This window comes from Tursiops truncatus, chromosome 1, assembly GCF_011762595.2.
Source record: "Tursiops truncatus isolate mTurTru1 chromosome 1, mTurTru1.mat.Y, whole genome shotgun sequence".
Lineage (NCBI taxonomy): Eukaryota > Metazoa > Chordata > Mammalia > Artiodactyla > Delphinidae > Tursiops > Tursiops truncatus.
The window spans coordinates 111,205,958-111,223,664 of NC_047034.1; the positions used below are offsets into that span (position 1 = coordinate 111,205,958).

At 34.8% G+C, this 17,707-nt stretch overlaps 1 long non-coding RNA gene across 1 annotated transcript; it reads left to right on the top strand.

Annotated features, from left to right (window-relative positions):
• Positions 1-4,357: 4,357 nt before the first annotated feature.
• LOC141275791 (uncharacterized) lies at positions 4,358-14,923 on the top strand. The gene is made up of 3 exons (XR_012324093.1): positions 4,358-4,460; positions 13,492-13,525; positions 14,836-14,923. It is a non-coding gene; the product is annotated as an uncharacterized lncRNA (long non-coding RNA).
• The last annotated feature ends 2,784 nt before the right edge of the window (positions 14,924-17,707 follow it).

Below are 17,707 nucleotides of genomic sequence, written 5' to 3' on the forward strand. Positions count from 1 at the left end.
AGCCTGTGCTCCGCAACGGGAGAGGCCACAACAGTGAGAGGCCCGCGTACCGCAAAAACAAAAAAACAAAACCAAAAACCTTTCTTCATGTCTTTCAGAACTGTCATGAAGAAATAGCTTCCCTTGTGAAAACACCCATATCATTATTATCATTGTCATCAGCACCATCAGGATGATTTGTACCATGTTAATTTTGTTAAGCTGGGATCTACAGTTCCCAGAACCCCCTTCTCTATATAGTTCTGGGTTACTGTTGGCCAAAAGAGATACTTGAATGAGATTTGGAGGGTGGAAATAAAGCAGCAGCCATTACCTGTTGAAGGTTGTTTTAGTTTAGTCAGTTGTAGTGATAGACAGATGCAGAGTGGGTTCCTCACTCTCCTCTGCTCCACATCCAGTTCTTTTTCCTAATCACTGACCATATTGACCAAGAGCAGCTCCAGGTCTACCAATAAATGCTGGGCTGTGGACCCACTGTCTGTAGGGTGAGGCCTACAGAGAGAAAATGCCTTTCCATAGACCTTCCTAAGAACTTCCCTTCCTACTGTAGAGTTGCTAGTTAAAAGACAGAGCTCTCATTTGAATTTCATATAAATAACAAATACTTTTTTGTATAAATATGTCCTTAAATACTGCAAAATTCAATTATAATAAAATATTGGTAACAGTCTAATTTCCCTTAATAAAGACAGCCCTAAATTAGTTGGCGTATTAATCTTGACACTTTATCCTTAAACATATAGTCCTCCACTACAGGTACATATTCATCCTAAAAAAAAGTATTTGTTGTTTATCTGAAATTCTAACTTAACTGGGAATCCTGTATTTTTTATTTGCTTGATCTGACTATTCTAGCTGTGGTGGATTGATATGCTTGGTTCTTAGATCCATTGATTTATGACCCCTTCTCCAACACTCTACCTCCGCTTACAAATGTTAACTCCTCCTTCTTCTGCAATTGTGTAAAGTCTACTTCCTAGAGTAAATCGCCTTTCCCATGGTACTCACAGTCACTCTTCTCCTCTGATTCCTAACTTTTATAATAGTAGTAATGATGACAATAAAAAAACCAGTAAATGCTAAAGTTTATTGAAGCTCACTATATGCCAAACTCTGTATTAAGTTCTTTACATTAATTCTATGTCAGTTACTATTATTTACTCCATTTAAAATTTAATACATCTTAGAATTCAATTAATACATGGTAGTTATATACCAATTTCCGTTGACCTCAGATATTCTTCACTTCTCTCTTTTTCTTCTCTATTGTTCCTCAAAGGAAGTGTGAAGTGGATTAGTAATTTCAGACATCTGCATCCAATAAGAAAGGAAACTGAGGCACCAAAGATTTTGGAGAAACTTTCAAGGTCATATACTGAGTTAATGGAACCCTTGGGAATAGAATTTACCATCTCTGAGATTCCAAGCTGCTGTCTTGATTGTTGTACTGAACAAAACTATATATCTTTAGAAGAGAAAGAAAAATAAATCTTGATATTTCAAAGAATCAGTGCCCATTAAGTTTCTATATTTTATGTGGAGACATTTATACTTAGATGAAAATGTCCAAATGTAACTTACTCCATAAGTTTTAATATTTATTTTTAATCCAAGAAGCTTATATGTCCCTTTGTTGTTCTTACAAAATCAGATTTTATATTCTTTATCAAACATGTGTTTGAGTTCGGTTTCCAAACATAAGCATGGTTTTCATGTAAGTGCCCCACAAGCCTGGAACAATGGGTTTCATATGTAACCCAGACAAGATATTTAAAATAATCTCTTGGAATTTCTTGTTCCATCAGAAATTCTTTCTTTAAGATGGGATTTAGATGAGAAAAGTTTGGGACAAAAATCAAAGAAAAAGAAAAATGGCAAATATTTGAGGAAATGAAATAAACTTGATTGATATAAAAGCTTTCAATGAAAGAGTAATACCAACAACTTATCCTTAACAAGCCAAACCTAGAAGCTGTCTTATGGAGAAAAATGTGATTTCAATGTAATTTCAAGCATCGCGGTAAATCCTTAAGCATGAAAAAGATATTTTCCATTTGTTCTATAATTAAATAGAGGTTTTCCAACAACAGGTGTTCACTTTTCCCTCCTTCTCTTATTTGGGGGATGTTTAGCAAATACAAGTTATTTCCTCCTAGAGGTGAAACACCCATGCACCTCTTTATACTGTCTATGTATTACAAAGTATTTGTTTTGTAGAACTAGTATATTGGAAGTATCTTATTTAATGTCCAGAGTGGAATAAGAGGAGAAAAAGAGGAGAAACTTGCCTGGACCAGGAGGACTGATATCAAGGACCTGGTTTTATTTTCATAGTATTCATAAGAACATTCCTTAGCTTAAATTAGGTGCAGTAATTTATAAAGCCTATCTTTTAACTCCCAAGTAAGGCTATATTACAAATTGCACACAATATTCCAACAAAATTTTTAGTTACAACCATACAGTGTAGTGACTTAAAGTAGAGTTTCTAAAAACAAAATTTTTAGTTACAACCATACAGTGTAGTGACAGAAAGACTAGTTGTTCTTTCTGATCTATTGCAAGCCAATATTTCACAAAATATAATAAACAGAAATTATTACAAAAATGATCATATACTTGGATGGACAATATCAAATAGCTATAAAAGTTTTTAAATATTACTTAGGTTTTATTTCTGCACTACCTTGTTGTGGGCATGCACCTGTTGATGGACCACTCTTTGAGTGTTTAGTCTTTGGTATTCAATTACTTGGGTTCAAATTCCATTTCTACTATATTTCATTTGCCTCAAGACCCTCTTCAAGTTACTTAAATGTAAAGTGAGAATAATATTAATACCTTGTTCAAAGTCTGTCATAAAAAATTTAATGAGGTACTATATGTGAAACATTGGGAAGTATATCTAGCACACTACAGTGTCAGTAAAGTCACCGCACCATAATTATGGCATGTAGTTATATAACATACAATGTACTTTCCCACATATCATTTCATTTATTCCTCACAAAATCTCTGTGGGAGTTATGATTTTCCTCCACTGAACAGTTGAGAAAATCAAGGGTCAAGTGTTTAAATGGTTAAAGTATTGAAAAGGCTGCACAGTTGGTAAATGATAAAACCAGGAGTTAAATTTGCTGCTAGTTCTCTCTTAGTAGATCTCGCCCTTCAAGCCATGTCAAAAGCTACACGAAGTAATTGTTTTCTTCATACAAAACAAAGTCTTCCCGCTGGCTTCCTGAGACATTTGGACTCATTACAAAGCTTGACAAAAAGCAGGACTATCCTAGCAATACCGAGATCTCTTGATCACCTCTCATTTAGTAGACTTCTTCCATAGGAAAAGTTCTTGTTGACACCACACTTATGTTTCCTTTTCACAGCTACTGAAGAGAGAGGTGTGTACAATTTGTGCTTCCGGTACAGAGTGTTGTATATCTGGTTAATGTGATGGCAGCTGTACTTTAGATGTTGGAAATGTCAATTGAAAAGTAATTTCCAACCCTGAGGTGAGATAAATGACCATCTCTTTTCATGTGTTAGTGGATGGTCTGGCTTACCTTTTCATCTTGAACATGTCCAGATGATATGAAGGTTTCTTTGAGGTTTAGATATTTTACTTCTTACAAGTCCAAAGAAATGTTTACTTCTACCTCTGGTTAAATAGTGTATATGAATTTTCAGAGACAAAGACAAATAAGAAATTCATATGGAACATGAAATATTAGTAATTATGATCTCTATTTGATTCAGAGACAAAGGAAGGCATGAGAACCGAGATGTGTTAAGAGAATAAAATTTCCCTGTGTCAGTAAATTAAAAAGGGAATTACAAAAAGCAAATACCATAGATGCATTTTCTTCAATAATGCCTTCAGGGAAACTTACATTCAGAAAAGAAAACTCTTCAATTATACAGCAGCACAAAATGAGCTTAGTGTACCACTGTCCACTACACGAAATAAAGTTATGAACATCTCATTAGCTAATTTAAAAAACCAAGTGATAAAATGAGTTTAAAAATCATGTAGAATAAAGTAACATGGGTGAAGATAAACCCGCAACATCCAGAATTATGTCTCAGTGCTTCACTGTGTATATCAAACCTCTACAGGAATGAGTCCTTTCGGAAGAAACACTCTCTCTTCTGTCAAAAGTGTCAAATAAATGAAGTAACTCAACTACACTTGTTTGGGAGTAGCCCTGTGTTCTCAAAATTCTGGGATGAGGTCAGGAGTGCTATAGCAACCATTATGAAATGTGAGATTTCATTGTGCCCTAGACTCTTGTTTACTGCACAGAAAGGACTTTGCACTAGATAAATATAGAGAGTTCCAGGCATTGCACTGTTAGTGGCCAAAAAGCAAATAACCTTTAGTTGGAAGGTAAAGCTGTCCCAGACCTAACAGACAGGGATTGAGAGCTGACTGCAGTGAACATGGTGGAAACTATTTTATTAAGGTGAAGGGAGATTACTACGGTGGATACAATATTACCTGCAACCTGCTTAAATATTCTCTTTGCTTTACATTCTCAATAGGAGATGAAAAATTTTGAAGCCAGAATAAAAACATGGGCTTATATGAGAAGTAAGGACTGTAGATAGAGAGAAGAAATCTATGATTAATTTGAGTTCCCTCAGAAGTAGACCCTGAGGCTAGGGTTTGAGAAGTAGTAGGTTATTTGGTGAGGCAGGAAAGGAAAGACAAAAAATAAAGGGTACTTAACCACTGGGCAAACTGAAAGTTAATCCTAGATAGGAACTCTGAGAACCTATAGGACAGATGCCTCAGAGTTAGCTCAGCCCTGGAGCCATGGAGCTGGAGGAGTTGTATGCTAAATCTATCATTGGTCGGGGAGGAGAGGAGATTACATTTTAACACCACTGATTCAATGCATTGGAAGCTTCATGCAATTGGATGTTTCTGTAGGACCTTAAAATGGTGAGGCCTCAGGAGATATAGTTGGGGCATCTACTACAATTTGTGAAGCCAGATTTCCTTGGGATATTTTAGCAATTTGTGTTATATACTTAGGAATTTGCACACACACACACACACACACACACACACACACACATTTGACTTAGGACTTATCTTCATTTGCTTTTTTCTTTTTTATGGTTTTGTTTTTCTGTGTGTGTTTTACTGAAGTATAGTTGATTTACAATGTTGTGTTAATTATTGCTGCACAGCAAAGTGATTCAGTTATACATATATATACATTATTTTTTATATTATTTTCCATTATGGTTTATCATAGGATATAGAATATAATTCTCTGTGCTATACAATAGCACTTTGTTGTTTATCCATTCTATACTAAACATAGAAGTGTGACTGGCATAAAGGCAGAGAACTTCAGCAGACTGACACACAGGACAATGAAGTGGAAAGAATAAACACTTTAAAGTTAGATAGACTAAGGTTCAAATCCTAGCCTTACCAGCCAAGTGAATTTGAACATTTTGAGTGAATTTAATGTATTTCATCTTCATTTTCTATATTGGCCGAATGGGTAAATAATACACATTTTGAAGAGTTGTGATAATAGAGTTCAAGCTCCTAGTACAATGCTTGGATTATAACAGTATGTCAATGAAGATTAGTTATGATGGCCAACACCTTCCCCAGGGCTACCATCACCACCACAATCAGTAACAGTAACATCATATCATCATCACCATCATCACCATTATCAACACCTTCATTGTCATTTGTCCTTGCTCAAAATGCTTGGAATTTTCTCTGCAAAAGTGAACAAACAAACAAACAAACATCTTTCCATATAATGGGAGGAAAATAAGAACAATTTTCAATATGTAAAAATATGTGAAAAGGACTCAAGACTCCTCTGAAATGAAATGTGTCATTTTTTTTATTGCACTTAGCATTGGGTGTACAGCTGCTTCTGTTAGGACACTTAGGTACTAATTAACAGGCACTAACAGCTTCAAGGGAGAAGAGTCATGTAAATACTCTTATTTAGAAAATATTTAAAGTAGTCATTACAGAGATTCTCCAAATTATCACATATTTTATGACAGTCTATTTTCTAAAATGAACCAAAGGACTAAGCCATTCTGTTAAATACCATGTAGTAACACCTCCATACAACTGGCTACACCATTATATGGCTCCAGATACAGATTTAACACAGTAATTTCTTTTCCTCTCTTCTGAAAATTATAGCATTGAAGAAAATACTAGTCACTTACATAAATTAACTATACTAATTGGGTATCAGTGACTGAGTGTACATACATGAAGAATTTGATAAAGGTTGGCAAAAGCACGGTGACCTTTTAAATGTATTGTTAATTAAGGAGGCTACTTTTTTTTCGATACCTCAGTAATTCAGATGTAAAAAACCCAGAAATTATTCCACCTTAACTAAAAAATCCAGTCATCCTGATAATGATAACTAAACTTTCCCCTTTATTGATCGTATCTTGCTCCAGATTTTTAACACCATGGATGTGCCAATAACTCTTATTTTTTATCATTAGTCCTGACTGGCTTATCCAAATATCTCCCCTCAACTCACCTCCTTAACCAATATCTTTACCAGGATGACCTATAGGTATCTCAATATCATGTAAACTAAAACAGTGGAGTTTATTTCCCCTCCTCTAATTCCAATGTGCTCCCCCTTGAAGCAAATCTTGGGGAGTCACCTTTGATTCTTCTCTTTCCCTCTCCCTTCATTTCCAAACCATCAGCAAGTTCTAAAGGCTTTGCCTCTAACTTATTTCCTGACGCTGTCTACCTATTGTCCCTCCACTACTCCCATCTATTCCAAACCACCATCTTTTGTTTCCTGAACTACTTCAATAATCTACTCATTAGTCTTCTTGCTTCCCTATAATTCTTTATCAACCACCAATCTAGAAAGGCATCTTTAAAACAAAACTTGAATCAGAGTCTGCCATTTTATGCTTAAAAATTTCCAGTGGTCCCAGCTCATATTCCAAATAAAATTTTAAATGCTTACCAAAACACATAAGATCCTACATGGACATTTGCCTCTTGGAATACTTTTTTCTAGCAATTTCCCTCTTACTTTCCAGCCATAGCTTTCTTTTTCAGGGACATATCAAGTTAATTCCTGACTGTGGACTTGTGCTCTTGACATCTGGAATATTCTCCCAAATATTTTTATGGCTAGCTCTTTGTAATTCAGCTCTGAGCTCAAATATCATCCTTTAGAGCAGCTTGCTTTAGCAACCCTATTTAATATCTCCCCCACATCCTCCTCAGTCACTCTATTCATAACTCATTTTTGCCTCATATCATTCACAACTCTTTTTTTCTTTATTAACTCTTCTGTTGTCAATCTCAACAAATAGAATACAAGAGCTATGAAAGCAGACACTGACTGGTACTCCATGGCTATGAATGGGACTCTCTGGATGTGATAGCATGCCCTCCCAGGTTGTTCTTCCTATGTAGATAAAGAGTTCTCCCATCTGCTTCAGGAGACTCTGACATGTTGCCCAGAACTGGTTATCCAGCCATTTTGAGTTTTTCAGGACTTATTTCCTGGTCTCAAATAAGCAATCTTGCTGAAGAAGAGTAGTGATAGTTGAAGTCAAAATGCTCCACAACCTCAGACACATTTCATTCCCATGTAGGGATGATTGATCTGACTACAATATGAAATGTGTGTCATGCTAAGTTGAATGTGTAAATAGATAGCCTGGGACTTGGAGGCTCTGTCGACTAGCTTAGACTCTTTGGTCAGAATAGTTTTATACAATAGAATGTTGATTGTTGCCCCTCCCCACCAAGTGGGTACTACACTCTTACCAGTATCATGTTTTATATGGATTATTACCAAGTAGAAAATTAGAACAATCATTGCTCTGCATATAGTAACTGGCAGGTACCCTGATAATAATCCTGGGACCTCTTCTCTTGGTCAGGTCAGGGCTCCCATAGTCTGATGTAGTGGAAGGTTTTGAGAGTTATTCTTTGAATTGTATCTTTTCCTAGTTACAGTTGTATTCATCCTCTAGTGTCTACTACAGTCATATCTGTACCTAGATTTGCAACTATTATGGACTGAAATTGTACAAGTTGCTGACATATTAATATGTAATCTATAAAGTCTCCCTTTTTTGACCAGAGAGGAGGTATAAATCAAGAATCAAAGTTTAGTTTGTCTAAGAATTCTTTGCAAGTTGACCTCCTATAAAATTCCATGAAAAATGGCCACAGCTGAATGCTAAAGGCAATTGATTTTGAAAGATAGCTGAGGGGGTAAATCAGATCATCCATTTACCATGCCATATAAGCTGTAACAAGGCTTGGACCCCAGCTCTCTGGTCAGACCAGGTGTATGAGTTATCTATAACTATGTAACAAATTACTCCAGAACTTAGCAATTTAAAACAAAAACATTTATGATTTCATAGTTACTGTCAGTCAGAAAGTGAGGAGTGGTTTATCTGGGTGGTTATGACTCAGTGTCTTATGAGGATACAATCAAGAAGTGGTACCAGGCTGATAATTTTAAGACTCAACTGTGGGACGATTCACTTCCAAGTTCACTTATGTGGCCTGTGGCAATACTCAGAAGATATGTTTCCAAGTTCACACATGTGGGTTTCTCCACAGGCTTTTCCCATGACATGGCAGCTGGCTTCCCCGAGCATAAGGAACACAAGAGAGAATGAGAAAGGGAACTAAAGATGGAAGCCAGGGTCTTCTTATGACTGAAGAAGTGAATTCTACTGTACTCTATTCTTTACAAATGAGTCAATAAGTCCAACCTAACTCAAAGGGGAGCAAATTAAACAAAGGTCTGAACACCAGAAAGTGGATCATTGGTAGCCATCTCAGAAGCTGCCTTTAGAGGGTAGGTGATCCCTGTTTATAAACAGCATGCATATAAAATAGGGTTAATTTCCATGTCATATTGCTGTTGGATTCCAGACACCACTAATACTAGTAGGTGCTGGTGTTTTCCTAATCGTGCAACTTGGAAGGCCCTCTCCCAGTTTATTTCTGGGTCCATGAGATTCCTGTGAGCTATTCAAGAATACAATGAACAGTGAGGAATCTGAGCTTTTACTATTGCTTCTGTCTCCATGATTTTCATGATTTCCCCTTTACTAACTAGCATCCCTGTAAGAGTGGCTTATTGCTATTTTAGCAGATATGATGTATATTCTGTCCCATCATTTGCTTTTGTTGGTACATCACTTATTTTTGTTATTGTTGTTGCCTTAGTATTTTATGTACTCAGTGTTTCAAACCCAAACTTTCCTCAAGTTGTATACATTTACTCTTACTAGATTAAATCCTATTAGATTCTAATAGAAATTTAATAGAAGGTAAAAATTTTTTAGTAGAATCTGTTATACATTTTCTTTCAAAAATCTCTCCTGAATGTTTCTGATCTGCTACACAGCAATTGAATTAAATTTTCCTTTATCATCATACTGATGATTACTTTAACTTTCATCTTGTCATAGATTCTCTACTTATTGGATTCCTTATCTCCTTTATTCTTGTTATTTTTATTGTTGTTTAAATTCCTAAGCTTTGTTCTTTAGTTGCTTCTTGAAGAATAGTGCATTAGAAGTAAAAATTTAAGACATTGGTATGAAATTTTGATTGGAAAAAAATTTTTAAGAAGTTTGAAGCCTTGTTCTATGGTCTTCTAGGTTAAAGATAGTACCATTAAAAAGCTCCATATCTTTATATAAGAAATGTGTTTTTGTTGTTGTTGTTTTACCTCTCTCTGCAAGCTAGTAGAATCTTCTATTTGTCTTCAGTACTTTGTAATTTCATAATGATATAGATTGATTCATCTCTATCTTCTGGTTCCTTGGTGAGCTCTTTAAATCTAGGAGCTCATGCCCTTTATTTTTGTGAAAATTTCTTGACTGATTTCATTGATGATTTCTTCCTCTCTATTTTCCTTTTTCCCACTTTCTAAAATATATATTTTAATGCAGTTGTCATCTCTCATATTCACTTTGATTTGAGATTAATACCCAAAACACCATTATGGGCAAAAAAAGAGAAAAAAAGTCTTTGCTCTTTCTTTAGTGAGCTTATGTGGGGCAGGGGATGAGCAGAAGTTCAATGTCTATATTTACTCCATCTTCTTTATTTGGGCACACTGAATTGTTTGTCTGTTTTGTTTTTAATTGATTTGTTGGCATCTTTGTGTAAATTTCACTAGTGTTTCACTCAAAATATTTACTATAATTATTAATGTTGTTGAGTTTATATCCACTGTCTTGCTATGTTTTTCTATTTGTGCCCTCTGATTTTTTTTCCCTTTTTCTGCCTCATTTTGAATTAACTACATAATAATTTTTAGTGTTTCTTTTAGTGTCCAATTTACTTTTTAGCTCTTCTTCTTTGCATTATTTTGTTAATGGATTACTCTTGGTATTGCAATGCACACTTAGTCTCCTATGAGTTAACATTATAACACCTCTTTTAAAATGTAAGAATCCTACAATGTTATAATTATATTAACACTCCCTCCTGTCTATTATGTTACTGTTACAGTAAATTTTACTTTAGATCCATTATAAGCCCTACAAAAAGTGCTACTATTTTTGTTTAAACCATAAATTAACTTCCAAAGAATTGAATAACCTTTTATTTTTACCTACATATTTATCATTAAATTACTTTTTAGAGATTTATATTTTTATCTGGTATCATTATCCTAGGCTAACATTATTTTCTTATGGCACTTTATAGACTGTTTTCTGGTCCTCTGGATTCCCATTGTTTCTCATACAAAGTTGTTCTTTTTGTTGTTACCTTATAAGCAATGGGTATCCCCAATGAATTTTAGTATTTAAAAAATTTTTTTTCTTTGTTTACATAAGTTTGACTCTTATGTGCCTAGTTGTGTTTATTTGTTTTGTTTTGTTTTATACTTAACCTGCTTAGACTTCTCTGAACTTCCTCGATCTGTGGATTGAAGAAATTACTTCTTTTGCCATATTTTATCTCTCTTCTCTTCCTAGAATTCCAATTACATGTATATAAGATGACTCAGTTTTCTACAAAGTCATTGAGGTTTTACTCATTTGTTTTAATCCTTTTTTTCTCTTTGTGAGTTAACTTTATCCATCTTTTCTTCTGCTGTGCAATATGCTGTTAAACTTTCTAATGTGCATTTCTGATTTCACATATTTTTTTTCCAAGTCTAGAATTTCCATTTAGTTCTTTTGTAGAGTTTTCATGTCTTTCAAATCTTCCCTATGTCTTCGCCCATTATGGTTTCTTTTCAATTTTCTAAATCTTTTATGAAGAGTGATGAGTTTTTCTCCAGCAAAGTTTAATTACTAGAGGCTTGGTTTGTGACTTTGGTAGGATGAGTCTACTTTGGATTTACTTTTGTCCTTGAGTATAGACTTTTGCTGTCAATTGAAAGCTCATGGTGTTTCCTAAGCCCCTCTAATGTGTCAGGACTTGAAATCTAAACAATGTCTCTCTGTTAATGGGTAGCTATTGAAATCTATTCAGCTTTTCAAGTCTTCCAGCCATTGCTTTCTGCTAGTGTAACCGAAGTCTTGCCTTATGCATGTGTAGTTTAGGGTCAGCCTAAGATTTGGGAGATATTATGCACATATGTATCTGCTTCTTCTGTAGCTTCATCATTCTTAGGTGTTCCCCTCTCAATTCCCCACTGTTCTTGGAGCTCTGAACTCAAATATATAACTTCTCAGCCCAGTAAAATCACTGCTTTCTACTTGAGCTCTAGCCATTTGTGGGCCACAAAATTAGCAGTCTCCTGAGGGAAAATGTCAATAATGAGTGTGGATCTCACTCAGTGTGTTTCTATTCTTTCAAGGGTAATACATTCTCTAGGTTCTTCTCCTTATATATAAAGAGATTTGTTATAAAAAAAAAATCACTCACATAATTATGGAGGCTGAGAAGTCTCTAAATTTTGTCAGGAAGTTGGAGATCTGGAAGAGCCTAAGGTATAATTCCAGTCTAAGTCCCAAGAACTTGGTCCTTAGAACCAGGAGAGGGAATGGTGTAAATTTTAGTCTGAAAGTTAGTAGGCTCAAAACCCAAGAATAGGAGATGTTTCAGTTCGAGTCTAAAGACAGGAAAAAGACTGATGTCCCAGCTCAGGGAAGTCAAGCAGGAGGAATCCTTCTTACTTAGTCTTTTTATTCTATTCAGGATTTCAGTTGATTGGATGAGCTAATTCACATTGGGCAGGGAAATCTGCTTTGCTCAGTCTATAGATTCAAATGTTAATCTCATACAGAAACACCATCACAGATGCACCCAGTCAAGTTAACACATAAAATTAATCTTCACCTTCCCTAAGTAGATTAGAGTTCAGTGAAAGAAGAAAAAATTTTCAAGTATGTACGTTACTTTCTCTCAGATATAAATTGTGTCATTCTGTGAAGGGCTCAGTATATAGTTGTGCGGAGAAATCGTGGGTGGAATTCATCAAGGAAGGTATATACAAGCAATAGATGACTTTCCTCAAAATAGGGCCATATTTAGGCAAAGTCTTAAAAAGAGTGGACCAGCCATTATGCTATTTATTTATATTTATTTATATTGTGTCATGAAGACACAAGTAATATTGACTTAAAAATTAAAGAAAAATAAGAGGGTGTGTGGGTTTCAGGTGTACCTCAATCAGAGCTGCGGAACCACATCTCTGTCAGTCTCTTGGTTGTGCCCTGCTTAGTGTATTAGCATTATTCTCAGGATTGCTTATTTTATAGGCTCATGATGGTTAAAGAAATTCCAGGCCTTATATCCACTATTGGGAAGACTAGAAAGAGTCTCAGAATTCTCCTATAAAGTCTTTATAACTGTGCCAATTAAGTCATCCCTTAGCTAATTTCTTAACTATGATAATATGTGTAATAAGTTTATTTTACTACTTGGTACATTATTCACAAATGTTATCAGTTGGTACCACTGTTTCTTCTCCTTCTAACTACTTTCGTATTTCAGATCACACTTTTTATGCTATGTTCCCAAAGCAGGGTAAAAGGTGATCTTGATCACTCCCGTCCTGTACCTGACATTTTAGGGTGAATAAAATTTACCTATTTTCTCTCTGCCAGAGTAATTTGCTAGGAACAGAACAAATTGATGGTAACAGTGGCAGTGATGATGATGATAATCAGTCTCGTTTGTTGAGTGAATGATTGCTTACCAAGTGCTCTCCTTCATGTGATCTTATGTAACCCCTATACCAATTAGGATAAAATGAATCTCTCCTGGTGGGATGCGAAGCAATTTGGGACCTGTTTATGGAAATGCAGGGATTGCAGCTCTCATATCACATGTAGGCAATTGCTTATTCTGCATGTCTGTAAGAACAGCTTTGCTTGAGACTCTAGTGAACATTAGAATCCCAGAAGCCACTCCAACTGTCTGTGGAGTTGGAGAATCATAATCGCCTCACTCTCTGAGTGGATATTCTGCATTAAATTTTATGTAAGAATTTTGTGGACTTTCTTGCTCTCTTTCAGAAAATCCAGCCCTGTACTGTCTTTCAAATTAAAGGTAATTACAGCTCAAATTCAGTCTTAAGTAGAAGCTAATGTGAGCTTATATTTTTGGATACAAAAATAAGAAAAAATAGTTATATTTATCTCAGTTAAAAAAAGAACATTCATAGATACTATCTCACTTTATCTTCACAATTCCATATGATAGGAGGGAGTGAGTGGAATAAATATTTGTTTATTGCATGACATGTTCCAGACACCAGACATCAAAAAAAAAAATAGATATAAGTAACTCTATAACTCTCATATGAACTTCATGCCAAATGTGTGACCTATGAATTATTGATCGAGACTTTAGAAATTAGGAATTTAAGGCTCAGAGAGTTTAAGTGATTTTCCCAATAGTATGCAACTAAAAACAACTGAAACTAGAACTCAGTCTTTCTGACTCAAAGTCCTGTGGATTTTGCATGATCACAATTGCTGCCTCAGATACTCATGATGCACATTATAAATAAATGTCCTTGGCTTTTTCTGTTGGTTGGTATTTTAAAATAGACTCAGAGAATAATTCATTGTCTGTGTTTGTGTATGTGTGTGTGTTGCGTGTGAGTGGAAAGTCTTTCTCCATTTATATGTGCTCTATTTGCAGATTCATAGTCTAGACGGCCACGGCTGCAAGTATTCACTGGTGGACCATTACAATGATGTTTGTTCTTTCTCATTAATATCATAAATGGGTGTACGGTTTGATAGGTCTAAGTGACAGAAAAATATTTTTATAGGTATAACAGGCACCCATGTCTTTGTAATTAAGCTTGCCTGAAATAAGACCAAAGGCATCAACTTATTTGTGACTCTTATTGTGCAGCCTCTTTTCATGTTATTTTATTAACATAAAGGGTGCTTTTAATTATGCAGAGCTACAAACTGAATTATTGATATTCTGTGAACATTAACTACACCTGACTCTAACAAAGCAAAAACAGAATGCTGTCTCTAATTTTTTAAGACTTTTAGAAAGAAAGAAAGTCTGTGTTATAAAATAAAGTATTTGGAGGTATTATCCTCCTTGAGTTGTTACTATGTGAGGATGTGGATGTAGTGGTTTTCATTGTTGGAAGTTCCCAGCTCCATAATTTTGTTTAAATGTTCTTGAATAGTAGTAACATATTGAAAAAATGTTACTAGAGATTTGTCATCTGACTCTACTTGGCATGGTTTTATTTTATATTTATTTATGTATTTATTTTCATTTTTATTGGAGTATAGTTTATTTACAATTTGTGTTAGTTTCAGGTGTAGAGCAAAGTGAATCAGTTACACATATACATATATACACTCTTTTTTTCTTTTCCTATATAGGTCATTGGCCAATCACATTTTTCACAAAATTAGAACAAAAAAATTTATAATTTGTATGGAAGCACAAAAGACCCAGAATAGTCAAAGCAATCTTGAGTAAGAAAAACAGAACTGGAGGAATCAGGCTCCCTGATTTCAGACTATATTACAAAGCTACAGTAATCAAAACTGTTTTGTACCCCCCCCCCCAAAAAAAAGAAATATAGCTCAATGGAACAGGATAGAAAGTCCAGAGATAAACCCACCCACCTATGGTCAACTAATCTATGACAAAGGAGGCAAGAATATACAGTGGAGAAAAGACAGTCTCTTCAATAAGTGGTGCTGGGAAAACTGGACAGCTACATGTAAAAGAATGAATTTAGAAAACTCTCTAACACCATACACAAAAATAAACTCAAAATGGATTAAAGACCTAAATGTAAGTCCAGATACTATAAATCTCTTAGAGGAAAACATAGGCAGAATGCTCTCTGACATAAATCACAGCAATGTATTTTTTGATCCACCTCCTAAAGTAATGAAAATAAAAAGGCATACTTTTACTTTTTTAACATATATTATTCTATGTAGTCTATTGTAGATTTGCAAGAATATCTCAAAAGTGTAGACTTCCACTTGGCATTTAATTCAGAATTCTGGAATCTGTCAGTCAGGTTAAATTCTTAATGGATTTAAAGGAAGTAGCTAGTTTCCAGGATCAGGTACCCTAATGACTTTTCATTCAGATTTGTATTGCTTTGTGTTGCTTTACCAGTTAAGTTTGGTTTTTAGATTGAGAGTGTGAGAGAGAGAATGAGAATAATTGCCCGATTGCAGTAGCCTGGTCTTAACCTTAATAGTCTATTATAGATAAGTCACATGGGAGTTTATTGCCATTGGAAGATCATGAAAATGGTAATTGTGAAATTAATAACTATTGTCTTCCAAGATGAAGGAAATTAAAAGAATCAAAAAATCAAGAGGCTTTGTCTTGCTTCACTCTGTACCATCTATGGCATTTTCAGCCCAAAACCCCTTCCATATTAGGATCAACTATGAAAAATTAAAAATAGTTTGAGTAAAATGACTTCTAATATTATATAGCTCTGGTAGTGAAAGATACATATGCCATTGGAACCATCTTTTTATTTTGGGCTTAGTTCAAAACTTTACTAAAAGTGTATTTATGAGTATTTTTTTATGACATTGCTCTTGAAAAATTGGTGGTACCTAGGTGATCTGATGTTTTATCCATTCCCTCCCTCAACGAATGCATAATAGGTATTTTCTCTGTAAGTAAAAAAGAGAACCAGCCAGTTATGATCCTTGTGTTTATGGTATACTTGGGTAGAAATATGTTATAGAGAAAAAGACAAAAACAATTACAGGTGTTGTGATAAGCAGAAAAGAACTTTAAAATGACTATTAAAATACATTAAATAAACTATAGGAAAAGACATGTATGATGTTGATGAGATGGGGAATTCTAGAGCAATAAAAAAAAATCCAAATTGAAATCCTGGAGATGAAAATTACAATATCTGAAATAAACAATTTTTTTCAAGGGTATTACAAGCAGATTGAATGCTGCAGAAAAAAGGATTAAAGAAATTAAAGATGCCTCAGTAGACATTCAACTGATTGTAGAGAGCAGAAGAATAAAAAAATGTAATAAACAGAGTCTCAATGACCTGATGCAGCCATATCAAGCCATTTAACATGTGTGCAACTGCAGTTGCAGAAGGAGAAGGAAGAGGTAATGGGGCAGAAATGTGTGTGTGTGTGTGTGTGTGTGTGTGTGTGTGTATAAAGAAAAACTGGCTAAAAAATTTTGAAAATTAAATACAATTTCAAACCAAATATGTAAGAGATCCTACAAACCCCAGACAAGATAAATGAAAAGAAAACCACACTTTTGCCCATTATAATGAGAGTGCTGAAAACCAATAATGTTCAGTCATCTCTAAGAAAGAATGAAATTAGGCAAGGAAGAGAAGGAGGAGGGAGAAAAGTGTTACTGGGAATGCTTTGTCCAACTCAGATATAGTCTACCAATACTACCCCCAAAAAATTACAGTTAAAATAATAATGACAATAATAATAACAAGTATTATATATGTATATATATGAACTATTCGTACATGATATGTGTCAGATCAATAAAAGCCAAGGGGACTTAATTCATAACTTTTGATGGATTTATTAGGGAAGCGGATTTTCTTTTCTGTCCTGGATTTGAAATTATGTAACATATATCTAATTATGTCACTTTTCTTCTTAAAAGAATGTTCAATAGTGAAGTACAAAGAACATGAGCTATGGGTTTAAATATACCCTAGTTTTAATCCCAGTTCTGTGATTTGTAAGCAGGGTAACCTTGAACATGTTTTGTAACCTCTCTAAGCCTCAATTCCCTCAACTGCAAATGGGAATAATGTGCCAATCGAAAAGCTTGACGTGAAGAGGGAAACTAGGTTCTTTATTCAAAGATGATAGATATGGGTGTTCAAGAACCGTTGCACTCTTACCTCCCCTCAACACCCCTCCACATACCACATTATATAATTTCGACTACTCATCTGCTCATGGAGGCATGTTGAGACCACGTAATCTGGTTCTACTCTGTCTGTAAATTCTCGTTACATCATTACTCTCACTCCCTTCTATTTAGCCAATGTTCTAGCTTTGTTCTACTACAGATCCCCATCAATTATTTTTGATGAAGACTTTGCAGATGCTATTAGTTCTACTAGGAATATTCTTTCTTACCTTTTGTACAAGACAAAACACTTGAATCCTTTAAAATCTGACTTAATCCTCAGGATGTCTTTCTTGCCTCAGATATGAAAGTTTCCTCCTTCCTCTATTCTGCCATATCTGGGACACTTCT